This window comes from Tamandua tetradactyla, unplaced genomic scaffold, assembly GCF_023851605.1.
Source record: "Tamandua tetradactyla isolate mTamTet1 unplaced genomic scaffold, mTamTet1.pri scaffold_93_ctg1, whole genome shotgun sequence".
Classification (NCBI taxonomy): domain Eukaryota; kingdom Metazoa; phylum Chordata; class Mammalia; order Pilosa; family Myrmecophagidae; genus Tamandua; species Tamandua tetradactyla.
The window spans coordinates 27747-43319 of NW_027518407.1; the positions used below are offsets into that span (position 1 = coordinate 27747).

At 38.0% G+C, this 15573-nt stretch overlaps 2 pseudogenes; one reads left to right on the plus strand and one right to left on the minus strand.

Moving 5' to 3' along the window:
- Nucleotides 1–5322: 5322 nt before the first annotated feature.
- LOC143673305 (vesicle-associated membrane protein 7-like) lies at nt 5323–5961 on the minus strand (annotated as a pseudogene).
- Nucleotides 5962–6997: 1036 nt separating this feature from the next.
- Nucleotides 6998–8862, plus strand: LOC143673303 (mitochondrial genome maintenance exonuclease 1-like; annotated as a pseudogene).
- The last annotated feature ends 6711 nt before the right edge of the window (nt 8863–15573 follow it).

Genomic DNA, 15573 nt, shown 5'->3' on the forward strand with positions numbered 1-15573 from the left:
GGGACTGGATATAAAAACTCAGAAATGGACAGCACAATACTACCCAATTGTAATGCAATTATGTTAAAACACTGAATGAAGCTGCATGTGAGGTATAGGTTTTTTGTTTTTGTTTTTTTTGTTTTTTTTTCTTTTTCTATTATTGTTTTAATTCTTATTCTGTTGTCTTTTTATTTCTTTTTCTAAATTGATGCAAATGTACTAAGAAATGATGAATATGCAACTATGTGATGTTATTAAGAATTACTGATTGTACATGTAGATTGGAATGATTTCTAATTGTTTTGTTAATTCTTTTTTTAATTAATAAAAAAAAGATTAATAAAAAAAAGAAAAAAAAAAGAACTTAACAAATAGAAGATGCTGAACTTTTATTCCAATGTTAACATCCTATAATTACAAGTGATTAATAATAAGTATGTAAAACATGTCATATTTAAAACGGAATTCCTACATATCGCTTCCAAAAATTGATCTGCTCATTCCCCAGATTAGATAATAAAATTTCACTTTTTCAGTTAATCAAGCCAAAAATTTGGCCTTATCTTACTCATTTTCCCTTCTATATGCTCTTCAAACTTCCAGGAAATCCTGGGGTCCTCACCTTCATGACATATCCTTAATCTGACTATTTTTCACCAGCTCTTCTGCTACCACTTGGGTGCAAACACCATTATTTTTGTCAAGAATATTTCAGTTATCTTTTAACTGGTTCACACCTGTACCATTTACTATCTATAGCTTGTAGGTCTTTAATTCAAAAGTTAGGTCATGGAGGTGCAAGAGTAATTCAGTGGTAGAATTCTCACCCGCCATGCGGGAGACCTGGGTTCAATTTCCCATCCATAAGCTCCCCCCCAAAAAAACAGCAAAGAAACAAGGAAAAACAAACAAATAAGCAAAATCAACAAGTGGTGCTGTAATAATGGGATAATTAGATAGAGAAAAGAATGAAATGTGACCCCTGTCATAGAGCATAACAAAAAAAAAGTCAGGTCATACCTCTCCTGCACCCTGTAAGTACTCTTATTTTGCTCTAAAGTTAAATTCCATACAAAACTCTAAATTTCCTGTGTATCTTGGGCCTCCATTAATAAATAGTTTCATATCCTAATATTTACCCCAATATTTACTCTCTTCCAGACTTGCTGGCAATCTTACTGTTTCTCAAAAAAGTTCAACTGTGCCCCAATATCAAGATATTGAACTGCTCAAGGGATTATGTGGCATGCCCACATCTAATGTAAGTCCCTTTCAAATGCTATTTTCTCAATTAAGCCTAGACTCAAACCCAGGTCTCCTGCATGAAATGTGCCATTCTAACCTCTGATCTAACCATGCACCCCTTTAATCATCTATTTTAATGTTCATGCTGACATTCACCTCTCCATATTACTCTGCTCAGACTGCTCCATTTCCCCCGCACATATTGTTTTCTTCCAACTCCTGTTAAGTTGATTATTTTTAATCCCTCCTCAATAAAGCTCCATAAGAGCATAGCAGTTTGACTGTTCCTTTTAATGTTGTATCTCCAACATAGTTCCTCATAACTAATAGGCACTCTATAAATATTTCTAAGATGAATAAATGGGTATTTACATTTATATCAAAGAAGGAGTCAGCATTTCATGTAGCATAAGACCAGTAAGAAGGAAGAATAAGTAAAAGAGAGGACTCATTCCCAAGACTTCAAATCTATTTTGAATTTGAAATAAATCCAATTAATATGTGAATGTAAAATAAAAAGCGGAGAAAATATCAGACATGAATGAGTTGTGAAATGTGTCTTCCCCTGTAGTAGCCTTGGCTTCTTGCTTCGTTCCTTGGGACCACACAAAATTCCGTGGTAAATAAAAATCAGTATTGAGAAATGAAAATGCCATCCCCTGACAGCTTGGGAAGCACTGTCAAGTGTCAAACAGCATGCTACATTTTTTGTCCTGTCGGTTTCTCCACTAGGTAGGTGAATATATGATGATTCAAGTGTAGCTACAAGACTGAATTTTCAATTCAAGATGAGGGCCAGATACATCATCGGATGGCACCTTGTCTTAAAGGCAGTATATGAGTGTTTGATTGTACATGTGCGTGTCTGTGGTGTGTGAGTGCATGGGTTTGTGTGTGTGTGCATATGTGTAACTTACAGCACAGAAGTGATCATTTGAAAGCCAGACCAGACACTGCAGCCCTATTCCTAATTATAGCTGATGGTGCAGAAAGACCAAATGTTTAGCTGTCCCTGAGCCAATGTACCCACGCTTCATCAGTAAGGCTGTTTCCTGGAAATTTCCTTCTTTTTCCATCCTCTGATGCTTTGGATTGCCTTTGCTGGATATGATATATGTATTTCCCCAACAGCCCTTTGAGATTCCGTCCTTATAGCAACCCAGAAAACATTACCTCGGTCTCCAAAGACACAATTACAATTGATTTGCAGTTCAGGGACGATATATTATTGAGGATACAATGAAATACATGGTACTATATTCAAAATGCACTCTCTGTAGTTCTGTCAGAATACAAATGTTAATTGCATCCGATTATAGGAGTTTTTCAAATTTGACTAATTAAATTTTCTAGAGTATATTGTGTGGTCCATAATTTTGTCCTTGCCATATGCTTTTTGCTCTGGCCTGGCTATCCTTCCTTATTTTGTCCTTCAGCAAACTTTTATCTATCCTTGAAAATCAATAATAGAAATTTTTAGTTTGGTGCAACCTCAAGTTTTATGTTCTAAAATGCTGTAATGTTTAGGAAATATGCATCACATTGAAATAGTCTACATTTTAAATTATAAATATGTCATATAAAGCTAAATAGGCAAAAAAATATATAAATCCATAGATCCTTGTTCATTATAAATCACTGCTTCATGCAGTAGATGCTCTCACTTAGAATCTTCCCTTAGGCTTAAAGCATTTTGCAATCTATCTATCCATCATTTATTATATATTTTACCTCTCACAGCTGTTATACCTTTGCCTCTGATTCTTTAACTTGGGGGGATGGAGAAAGTATATTGCTGGAGTCTCATAGTAAAGTAAGTATGTTTATTCTCTCATGTACCAAAGGGAATCTACTATCTTTATATTAAGGAAAGCCAAAATATAAGATTAAGGAAAATAGCAACAACCTTGTTTCTATTTCCATTTTATATTATGACATTTTGTCATAACTTCCTAATTCATTTTCTCTCCCAGCAAATACTGTATTATCTTTGGAATTGAAATTTCTCAGTTTACCCTCCTTTCTCACCTATGAACTACATGATTTGATGCAAGTAACTTAAAACATATAAGTCTTACAATGATTCCAAAACCATTTGTATTATTCTCATTTTCTCTTTTACAGATTGAACTATTATACCTACATACCATTTATGAACTGTCAGGTGGAAGTAAATGGCTTTTCTCCTAACCATCTCAGAATAGCAACAATTTTATAGTCTGTGTTCCAATCAAAGAGACACCAGGTTTCCAAAAGCTACAGCCTTATTTCTGCTACAGTGATTTTTAAATACACTCCACTACATTAGTACACAGCTTACAAAGATAAAAGCAAATAGGTGTTACCACATATTCCAATGGTTTCTTGTCTTATTTTATTTATTTCTGAGACTTCAGGATGATTAAAATAACATGGAAATAATCTGTCAAATTATATACATAAGGAGGCAAAAGAACAGTTAAGTAATTGATCCCTAAAACATGAAAATTAATTTTATCCAGGTATGTCTATGAAAGGGAAATAAGCTTTAAACATTTTTCTTTGGATTAAAGCTATTTGGAAACTATTACTCAGAAGTGTTAAATTTTTGTCTAGAGCAGACATGTTTTCTAATAAGAAATGATGCAATTAGAAGGCATTTGTTTTGATAAAGAGGACTGGAAAAATGTTTGTTTCATGCATGACCAACTTGAAGAGAGTTCTACTGGGCCTAGGATATATTTCAAATAAATGAATCAGGTTGCAAGAATCAAGAGGTTTTGATGGAAGAATTGGGACTGGGCACCAGATTATGGGAGACACATGTACAAGGCAAATGACTAATCTAAACAGATGACAAGGTTCTATAGACAAATTTATTCTTTTGTTTGGAAATAGTCAAATATAATATCTTTTCTATTTAAAAGCACTTATTGATAGATAAATATCATTAGATCCAGGGCATCAGATATCTTTCTTTCAGAAAAACATCAAAAATATATATTAGATAACAGGTGGTGGAGTGGCCTAAGCAGTATGATTTTAGTCCAGTTATCTTCCTGCAATTAAATGAATGCTGTAGTATTTTATATTGGTTCAATACATCTTACTGTCTACTCTCAAGTTTCACAAAAGAATTTTCCAAAATTAGGGAGATTAAAAAATTTATTAGCCTACAAATGATGTTCAAATTGTTATTCAACAACAGTTGAATCCAAACCCAGGATCCAAACCCAGGATTTGACTGTAGACTCTGTTCTTTTTGGGTTTTGCCCAGAATGGAAAGAATTACCTACAGCATCTCTCCTTATACAAGTAAAATGCTAGCACATCCAATGTAGTTCTTGACTTTATATTTGGTGAGCTAGAGCAATTACCCTCTCCACCCACTCTACTACCTATTCTGTTATCTCCTATTCCATCTTCCTCTCAAATAAATTGTAATGCAGAAATAGGATGTCAAGCTATTAACTCTATTGTGAATTATCAGCATGTTAAACTTCATTCTCAAGAGTAAACACTAGGAGAACAAGGATAACTGTGTGTGCTTCTAATGGACTAGAAAAATATTCCCATCTGACTGAAATAAAATGTTTATAATACTTAATCTGTCATGGCTCCTAAAAACAAGCAGCACCAACAATTTGATTACAATTCCCAAATAAACAACTATTCTCCATTTTTAATGTTTTGAAGCGCCTACAACTCTTCAATAACAAAGACATTAAGATAAGATATAAGCAGGACTGTCTCTTGAAAACTTTTGCATTCACATGCAAAGTTCCTTAGCACACAGCTCATAAAACTGGTGGTTTCCACCTTGGTGACAGCGTTGTGGAATTGAAACCGAAAATGTTTCTCTAAGCAGACATTTGTTAAATCAATGATACAAGAAAACACCTTTTTAAGGCTACTCCTGCAATAAATGGTTAAATCTCAGGTGCACTTGAATCAATTGGTTGATAGGCAAAAGATAAATCTGGAGGCATAGAAGAAGGTTCCTTTAAAAAAGAAAGTGACAAGGGGCAGATACTGTTAGTAGTGAAAGATTTGAGTCACAAGGATTGCTTTCAACTCCTTATTCTCTCATATCCTTGACAAATAACTTTTTCTTTCTTATTTCTTCACAAAGCTTGGCTGCATAAATTCACCACAGAGAGGTGGCACAATTATATAGAGCAACACAAAATCAATGCATTGTTGATGAGTGTCAGCGTGAGATTCTTCATACTCATGGCTTTAAGCAAGGCTTCTTCTGGTCCTTTTAAAGGTGACAGATGAATTAACAAGATTTTTGTTTGGGCTGCCAATAACTCCAGTCTTTCAGCTGTGGTTTCCGGCCATGATTCCTTTAGTTCATCCACTTGGGCTTGAATCTCCATCACTTTGTCTAAGCCCCTTATTCTCAAAATGATGCTTGAGCAGTGCAGCCAAGATACTTGAGCGTTCACTATCCATGGCATATGGATGTGCTGTCAGTGCTCTCAAACCTCCTCTTTATCCCAGTCAAAAAATAAAATGCTTAAGAAGATTCAAAGTCATCATCAGTGATGCAAAGGTACAACATTTCTGTCTTGGCTGATGTAATGAAACAAGTTATCACTGTGTTACTTACATAATTACTGTATGTTACTGTATCTTCTGAAAGATATCTTAGCCAGAATCTGCTGTCACCTCCAGGGAGTTTCCTCCACACTAAATCTATCTGGTAAGGATAGTGGTTCCTTTAGCAAGAAAAGTTAAAGGAATAGCCATTGCTTCAATCTTTTGGGTGCCCTCTGCAGGAGCATGAGCTCTGGATTCTTAGCAGCCAACATTTGGCCAGTAGTGGAGGCTAGACCCCAGTGCCATGATTCCCACATGATGGCAATTTTGGAACCGTGTTTTAACAAACTGACAATCTAAGAGTTTTCACTTCTGAAAAGGAAAGAAAAATATCTATGTTATAAGATAAATGGAGCATTAAGGAAAATACAGATGAAATGTGTAGATTGCTATCTGAAGTAAATTTATACATAAAGATAATTATTCTGAATCAGAGGAATTAGACCTTATATTTATAAAAGCTAAGCCTGAGGAAGAAAAAATAAGGCCATGTTTCTAAGCCCAAATGGGGCTGCCATTCAAGGTCTTACTAAACTTTTAAGGTTTAATAATTTTGCCACTTGATCTCATGTAAGTTGAGAAAGCAGCATTGACCCTTGATGGCAGAATCCTACGATCAGGACCCAGCTCCAAAATTAATCCCTTACATTATTTTACCATCTTCCTCTTCCCCCCTGGAATACAGTTCACCCATATGAAAAATTGACTTGATCTTTTTAACAGCACCCACATTCTATGACTACAATTTGTCAAACTTTCTTACAGAAGCCATCATAAATGTAAGAGCAGATAAATTTAACTGTGAAAATGTGGTTTGGGAGACTAGATTAACAATTCTTTTATGCATGTGTGTCTTTGGATACATGGGAAATTATCACCATCATGTTTGATATGAGACACACAGTGCACTGAAGACAACAGCAATCTGCTTACTTCAAAATTTCTATTCTTAATGTCATTTCCCTAAAAATCATTAATTTGAGCTTAGTATATATATATATATTCTCTAACCCCTGGATATTGTGACTTATTTATGATCAAATATTTAATGACTTCTAACTATCTGGAATTATGGACCTCTTTAAAAACTTCATAAATGCAAAAGTTCTCCCACAAAAATGCACATCTGTATAAACACACAAAATTGCAGAAGGTTCACAAATTCCCAAAGTCTTCCCATGGAGTCATGATTATGATCCTTAGGTAAAAAATTCCCAAGTAGGAAATGCTTATCTTTTCTATGTTAAGTAATATATATATCAAATTCAGTATGTTTAAAACTGAATTCTGACCATTAACTCTGCAAAATTAATCTATCTGCTCATTTCCCAGAGGAGTTAATAAAATTCTACCCTTTCAATTTCTGAACATCAAAATTTGGCATAATCCTACTTTTTCCCTTCCTACCAGCTCTTTAGTTTCCCAGGAAATCAAGGTATAATTACTTTCATAACATCTCCTAACTCTGACCACTTCTCACCCTTCCTTTGCTACCAACTGGTTCTAAGCATCATTATTTTTGACAAGGGTATTGCAATAATTTCCTGACTGGTATATCCCCTTGTGCCCCTACTGTCTATAGCCTGTGGTCCTTAGGAAAAGTCGGGTCATTTCACTCCTGTACTTAAAACTCTATAGGAGGGCAATGGTGGCTCAGTGGCAAAGCTGTCACCTTCCATGCCAGAGAGCCAGTTAGATTCCCAGTGTCTGCCCATGTAATAAAAACAAACAAACAAACAAAACCCTTTAGGAATACTGGAGACCCAAGTTCAATTCCTGGTGCCCACCCATACAAAACAAGACAAAAATAAAACCCTATAGGAGCTCTATTTGAAAGTGCAGGAACCATGAAATTCTCAGTCCTGAGTGGTTCCTCACTTCTAAGGAAACAAGCAAAACTCTGCATCTCTGGCTGGCCTCTTCTGAGAAAGCAAAAAATATAACAGGTCTTGGACATTGCAAGTCAATTGGAGGGAAGTGACCATTAAAAATGAAGGCTTGTCAGATCATTAGCAAGGAAGCTTAGAAGTTCAAAAGGGTTTTCCATAGAATCAGCACCTTGTGTGAGTTTCTCTATTACCTTTTCATGTGACAGGAAGAAAAAAGTGAACTCTTATGAAGAAGTGGACCAAGAAAAACACTCTGATTTAATACAATCTATAGTGTCCTCAAGAGATCATGCTTAGACTCCAGAATCACTTTTTATGGAAGATGCTTTACTATATGAGCCTGTGAGTAAGCATAAGCCCCCAAAGCAAGATGATCAAGCCAGAGTTCCATGGAATTGGCTTCCTCTCTTCAATCCAGAGAGATGTGTAAAATCAAAACAAGTGACCCTTCAATTCCTTTGAAAATCCCTTTGTAAAGAATGGTACCCAGTGTGACCTGGGTCCTTCAAAAGACCGTGGCCTGACAATAGATCCCTTATGTGAAGAGCTGGAAGCAGGAGATGATTCTAGAACTGGGAGAAGATGGCTTTGCAGATTATACTTCAAATGCATTTTTACAAGGGAAACAGCTCCATGAAGCTTTGGAATGCAGGAATTGCTGTCAATACCAGGGCAATTGAAAAGAGAGAGATGAAAACCTTCTCGAATCTGGCTACATTAAAAGTGTTCACTAGTTCTGCAAGATATCAGTGGAGTGTGAGCTCTTGAACGTGCTGTCCAGCATGAGACCCTAAAGTATGCAGGTCTGATGGACTGTGAGGCTAAGTATCAAGGCAAGCTGTGTGTGATCGATTGGAAGACATCAGAAAAACCAAAGCGTTCTATCAGAAGTACATTTGACAACCCACTGCAAGTTGTAGCATATGTTGGTGCCATAAACCATGATGCCAACTACAACTTTCAGATTCAGTGTGCCTTAATTGTGGCTGCCTATAAAGACAGATTTCCTGGCCACCTACATTTCATGGACCCATATCTCTGTTCTCAACATTGACCCAAGTGGCTTCTGTGCCTAGAAGAAATATATACAGAAGGAAAAGACCCAGACTATTCAGAAACCAGAGTAGGAGGCAGGAGGCTGTTTGGGAAGATATATTGCTGATTACTGTGAGCTAAAAATGGAGGTGCCACAGAATCTGAAAGCTTCATTAACATGAGTGGAAGTCTTACTTTGTTGAAATGCATCACAACCATAAAGACTGAAGAGCCAGAAAAGTTTAGATTTAAAGAGCTGGACTTCAAGCACATAAAATACCAAGCATTCTCCTTCCAACTATTTTGTCCCTATGAAGAAGGCAAGCAAGATTGGCCCAGCCCTGGTGACTCCTGACTCCCTTGCAGATTCTTCTGTGTCCTGGGCAGATGTGCAATCTTGAAATTAGAGATTCAAAGGCAGGATGGCATGATGTTCCAAGCACATGAAAGTCCATGCTTCTCTTTACCCTGTCTTTTCCTTGGGTGTACACCATGGTGGAGGGGGGCTACACTGAACTTTAGGGCATGCATAGAGGGAGAGTTGCATCAGACAACTACTACTTACTATGGCCAATACAGTTTCCTTAGAATTTTTCTTTACACATTGGAGCTTTGTAAATATTTCATTTGGTGAAAAGGTTTCCATTTGAAATTTTTGTTAATTGAAAAAGTGATTACTTAGCATCCAGCAAACATTATTGTCTAAGAAGATGGAACATATTCACTATGTTGTTAGCAATTTACATTGGCATTCAATCAAACCACCTCCAGAAAACGCAAGACCCCAGTGGAAGGATCATAATTATTGGTATTTTAGTAGTTACATGCCAGTTCGAGTTGGTGGATCCTCTACATAGAATAAAATCTATTGTTTTTGGAATTTTTCAGCTATGCGTGAACAATAATAAAACCTACTTGTTTTTTCAGTGGGCCACAGTGGCTCAGCAAGCACACTTCTTGCCTGCCATACTGGAGACCCAGGTTCGATTTCCAGTGCCTGCCCATGCAAAGAAAAAAAACCTACCTTTTTTTCAGTGTGTTTAGTAATAGTTATTATTATCTTTTGGTTCAGGAAACATAAATAAATGCCCACTGTAGTTCTGGGGGAAATGGGTGAGGTTCCACTGAGGGTCCATTAGCATTTAAATTGACTGCCTTGAATTAGAAGACTGCTACCATTGTTTTTTTATCATTTCCTTGGACATTACTTACAAGAAATAAAATACAAGATACGAGTGAAAACAAAACAAAACAAACAAAAGAAAAAATCTTATCAGAGGGTGCATGGGTGGTTCAGTGGTAGAACACTCATCTTCCATGTGGGAGACCTGGGGTCAATTTCCAGACCATACACCTAAGAAAACAAGCAACAGCCATATAGGAGCTTCCATTTTATCCTAAAGTTAAGGTACATACAATGCCCTATAGTTCCTTCATTACTTGGCTCTCTATTAACAAGCAACCTCATCTCTAACACTTGTTCCCACATTTGCTTTGCTTCAACCTTGCGGGCTTTCTCACCATTTCCCAAAAATTCCTACCGTGTCCCAGCATTAAAGAATCTAAATTGTCTGTACCCTATGCAGAGAACAGTATTTCACCCAATAATGTGTGGCTCACACTCATCAATATTAAACCCCTTTCAATTGTCAATTTTTCAACAAGATCCCTCTCAATGATGTATCTACATTTGCAGGCCCACCTCCACCAACATCCCCTATCCTTCTTACTCTGTTTGGACTCTGTTCTGTTTCCTCCACACCTATCTCTTTTCTAATTATTGTTTATTATGTTAACTGTCTTTTTATCAGATCAGTATGCAACATAATCCATTCCTGTGGGTGTAAATTCATTGTAAGTAGGACCATGTGATAAGGCTACTTCAGTTAAAATGTGATCCACCTCATTCAGGATGGGTCTCAATCTTATACTAGAGTCCTTTATAAAATGAATGAATAGAGAGAGAGAAAGACATGAAGAGAAAGCTGAAGGAAGAGACTAGGAGATGCAGCCAAGTGTCTTGCCTTGTGGCAGAGAATCAAATGAGCACCAGTAGCTGGTCTTCAGGAAGAAAGCATCACATGGATGATGACTTCATTTGGATATTTTCATGGCCTCAAAACAGCAAGCATACAAATTTCCATAGTTTAAGCCAAACTATTTCATCTTATGTGCTTTGAGCAGCTGTCATGGTCAGGTTCATGGGTCAACTTGGCCATTTGGTGGTACCTGTTTGTCTGGTTGGGCAAATGCTGGCCTGTTTATTACGATGAGGACATTTCATAGAATTAAATCATGATCATGTCAGCTGCATCCACAGCTGATTTCATTTGTAATAAGCCAAAGGGAAGTGTCTTATGCAATGAGTAATTGTTAATCTGATCACTGGAAGCCTTTTAAGGAGGATTCAAAAGAGACTGGCTCTTCCTTTCTCAGCTGGTGATCCTCTCCTGTGGAGTTCATCCAGACCCTCCATTGGAATCATTGGCTTCACAGACTGCCCTGTGGATTTTTGACTCTACATTCCTATGGTTATGTGAGACACTTTTATAAATTTTATATTTCTGAGTGTTCCCTGTTGATTCTGTTTCTCTGGAGAACCCTAACTAATACAGCAGCCTAGGAACTAAAACAATCCTCAAGGGCAGAACAAATTTGGTTTGTTACTGTTGTGTCTCCTGCATGTTGAACAGTTCCTAATCACTAATTGGCTTTCATTAAAAAACTCATGGAGGAATAACTGGATGGTTATCTTTATATTTTGTATCTGTTTATCCAAAAGCACTTTCCACTTCTAACATAGCTCAAAATATTCAAGGAATAATCTACATTTAAGTGGACTTAATTGTTTCTGAATACCATATGGCTCATAAGAAGAAAGAGTAAACAAAAGAGTGGTTAATTCCCAAGACATCAAATCCATTTGAATTTGAAATAAATTGCAATTAATATGGAAATGTGAAATAAAAGACACACAAAATATCAGAGCCAATCATTGTAAATAATTCCATATAGAATGATTTCTCCAGATGTGTCTTCTCCTGTATCAGTATTATTTCTTTCACTGGGAACAATCAAAATTCCCTACACTAGTTTTCTTACTTCCATGGAAGTATTGAGTCTTTCCAGCAAATGAATATCAGCATCAAGGAGTAAAAATATAATCAACTGATAGTCTAGGCAGCACAGAATTAAGCATTACAGTAATAAGCATGTCACATTCTTTTGTCTCCTTGTTCTCCTCACTGTGTATGTGAATCTATAAACGAAAGCCCCAGACTGAAATTCCAATCCTAGATGAGGTCCAGATGCACTTTTGGATGGTGCCCTAATTTAGAAGGCAAGATATGTGGTATGTATTTGGCACAGCAGTCATCCTTTGATAGCAGTAGCCCCAATTTTAATTTCAGCTGGTGTCACAGACAGGATAAAATGCTAGCTACCCCCAATCCCATGTGGTCATCTGAAAGGCAGGTTCTTGGAAAGTACATTTTCCCTTCTCCTCTGATGTTTGGCCAGCCTTTGCTAGACATAATATATGTATTTCTTCAGCAGCCCTGTGGGAATCATTCACATACCACTCAGAAATACTTACTTCCTTCTCCAAAGACCCAATTAAAGTTCCCTACTTCATCAGGATTTTGACCTAGTAAAAAGAAAAATACTGGATACCAGGGGTCTGTAAATGATAGGGTCCCAATGAAGAAATATATGGGTGTGTGGAGTAGTGATTCAGCACAATTGAGAGGAAACAAGGTGGTGTTTTAAGCATTGAGCATGTAACAAATGAGGAAGATGCAAAAGAATACCCACTGGTCATTTGAAAACCCTAAGATGAACTCCTTTACCTAGTAAGGTTTTCCTTTGGGCTTCTGTGGCCTCCTCTATGCAAAGGTTAGTAAATATGTCATGAATAAAAATACTGGTACCTCTGTCTTTCCATCATTTACACATTTAGATCTATATCACTAAAAATTCCAACCAACATGTATTCATTGCTCATGTTCATGCTGAATTCTTCCTTTTTGTATAGCTGGAAAATCAATTCTGTGCTGCTTTCTTAAGACCTTAATTATGGTGAAAAGGATACTTAGACACAGGGATTGGACTCTGCCTGTCAGGACTCCAGACCCAATGGTGTGATCCAGCACCAGAGAAGCTCCTGGGGTTCCCTGACCCACAGGAGCCACCACTGCCCTATCTGCCAGGGGGCTGGGCAGTGGTCGGGTACTCACTCTCAGCCCAATCTCCCCGGGCTCCACCCCACACTGACTGTGACAGTCATTTGTGACTCAGGGGCTGTGGTCCCTGTGATTTTTTCTTTTATTTTCGTGTTTTACTTACTGTTCTCAAGCTCAAGAAGACAACAAAGAAAAGGAAACTTTCCTATTTTGATCATTCCTTTCTGCCATTATACAATGAGGAATTCAAAATGTCATCAAATATTGCATATTCATTATCATGATCATTACCTGGAACATTTTCATCCTCTCAGAAGGAGAAATAGAGAGGAAACAGGAAAAAGCTGCGCACATACCATAGCCCTTATGCCTCCCACCATTCTTTGATCACTTGCATTCCCAACTGCATTTATTTTAACATTTTTTCCCTCGCTTACTCATTTCTATTCCATACGATCTTCCTGTCTGTTGACAAGGTAGTTAAAAGGAGCATTAGACACAGGGTTTGGCCTCTGCCTGTCAGGAGCCCAGGCCCATGGTGTGCTCTGGCACCACAGAACTCCCTAGGGAACCCTGAACTGCATGTGTCACCAACACCTTGTCGGCCAGAGCCTGAGCAGTGTGAGGGGACTCGTTCAGCTCCTCCTTCCCGGGCTCCTCTCCCCACTGACTGTGACAGACACTTGTGACACAGGGGCTGTGGAACCCTGTGATTGTTTCTTTTATTTTGGTGTTTTACTTACTCTTCTCAAGCTCCAGAAGCCAACAAAGAAAAGGAATCGTTCCTATTTTGATCATTCCACTCTGCCGTTATACAATTAGGAATTCAGAATATCATCACATATTGCACATCAGTCATCATGATAACTTCTTGGAATATTTCCATCCTCTCAGTAGGACAAATAGCGAGGAAACAGGGAAAAACTAAGTACATACCATAGCACTTACACCTCGCTCCTTTCTTTGATCGCTAGCATTCCCAACTACATTATTTTAACATTTGTTCCTTCTTACTAATTTCTATTCCATATGTTTTACATGTCTGTTGACAAGGTAGCTAAAAGGAGCAACAGACACAGGTTTTGCCTCTGCCTGTCAGGAGCCTGGGCCTGATGGTGTGCTCTGGCAGCAGAGAATCCCCTGGGGTTACCTGACCACAGGTACCACAACTCCCTTTTCTGCCTCGAGGTTGGTCAGTGGACGTGGTGTTCTGCTGAGCTCCACCTCCCAGGGTTCCTCCCCTCATTTACTGTGACAGACATTTGTGATGCAGGGACTGTGGTCTCTGTGATTTTTTCTTTTACTTTCATGTTTTACTTTCTGTTCTAAAGCACCAGAAGACACCAACGAAAAGGAAACATTCCTATTTTGATCATTCCATTCTGCCCTTATACAAAGAAGAATTCAGAATTTCATGATATAATTGCACATTCATCATCATGATCATTTCTTGGAATATTTGCATCCTCCCAGGAGGAGAAATAGCAAGGAAATAGGGAAAACCTGCACACATACAATAGCCCTTACACCTCCCTCTTTCTTTGATCACAAACATTCCCAACTGCATTGATTTTAACATTTGTTTCCTCTTACTCATTTTTATTCCATACATTTTTCATGTCTGTTGAAAGGTAGCTAAAATGAGCATCAGACACAGGAATTGGCCTCTGCCTGTCAGGAGTCTGGGTCCAATCGTGGGTTCTGGGACCAGAGAACCCCCTGGGGTTTCCTGACCCACAGGTGCCACACCACCCGTAGGTCAGGTGGCTGGACAGTGTTAGGGAACTTCTGCTCTGCTCCATCTCACCGGTCTCCTCCCCCCTGACTGTTACAAAGATCTGTGATGCAGGGACTGACGACGCAGTAATTTTTTCATTTATTTTCGTGTTTTGCTTACTGTGTACTCAAGCACCAGGAGACACACAAAAAAGGAAACTTTCCTATTTTGATCATTCCATTCTGTCATTATACAATGAGGAATTCAGAATGTCCTCACATAACTGCACATTCATCATCATGGTCATTTCTTGGAACATTTCCATCCTTTCAGAAGGAGAAATAGCAAGGAAACAGGGAAAAGCTGTGCACATACAATAGCCATTATGCCTCCCTACTTTCTTTGATCATGAGCATTCCCAACCACATTGATTTTAACACTTGTTCCCTAAATTACTCATTTTTATTCCATACATTCTATCTGTCCATTAACAAGGTAGATAAAAGAAGCATCAGACACAGGGATTGGCCTCTGCCTGCCAGGAGCCTGTGCCCGATGGTGCGCTTCGGCACCAGAGAACTCCCTGGGGTTCCCTGACCCGCAGGTGCCAACACCGCCCTGTTGAAATTGCAGCAAGGATGTGGACTGGGCCTACTGCTCTGCTCCACCTCCAGAGGCTAATCCCCACACTGACTGCGACAGAAATTTGTCATGCAGGGTCTTTGGTCCCTGTGATTTTTTCTTTTATTTTCGTGTTTTACTTACTGTGTTCTCAAGCACCAGAAGACACCAAGAAAAGGAAACATTCCTATTTTGATCATTCATGCTGTCATTATACAATGAGGAATTCAGAATGTCATCACATACTTGCACATTGATCATTATGATCATTTCTTGGAACATTTCCATTCTCTCAGAAGGAGAAATAGCAAGGAAACAG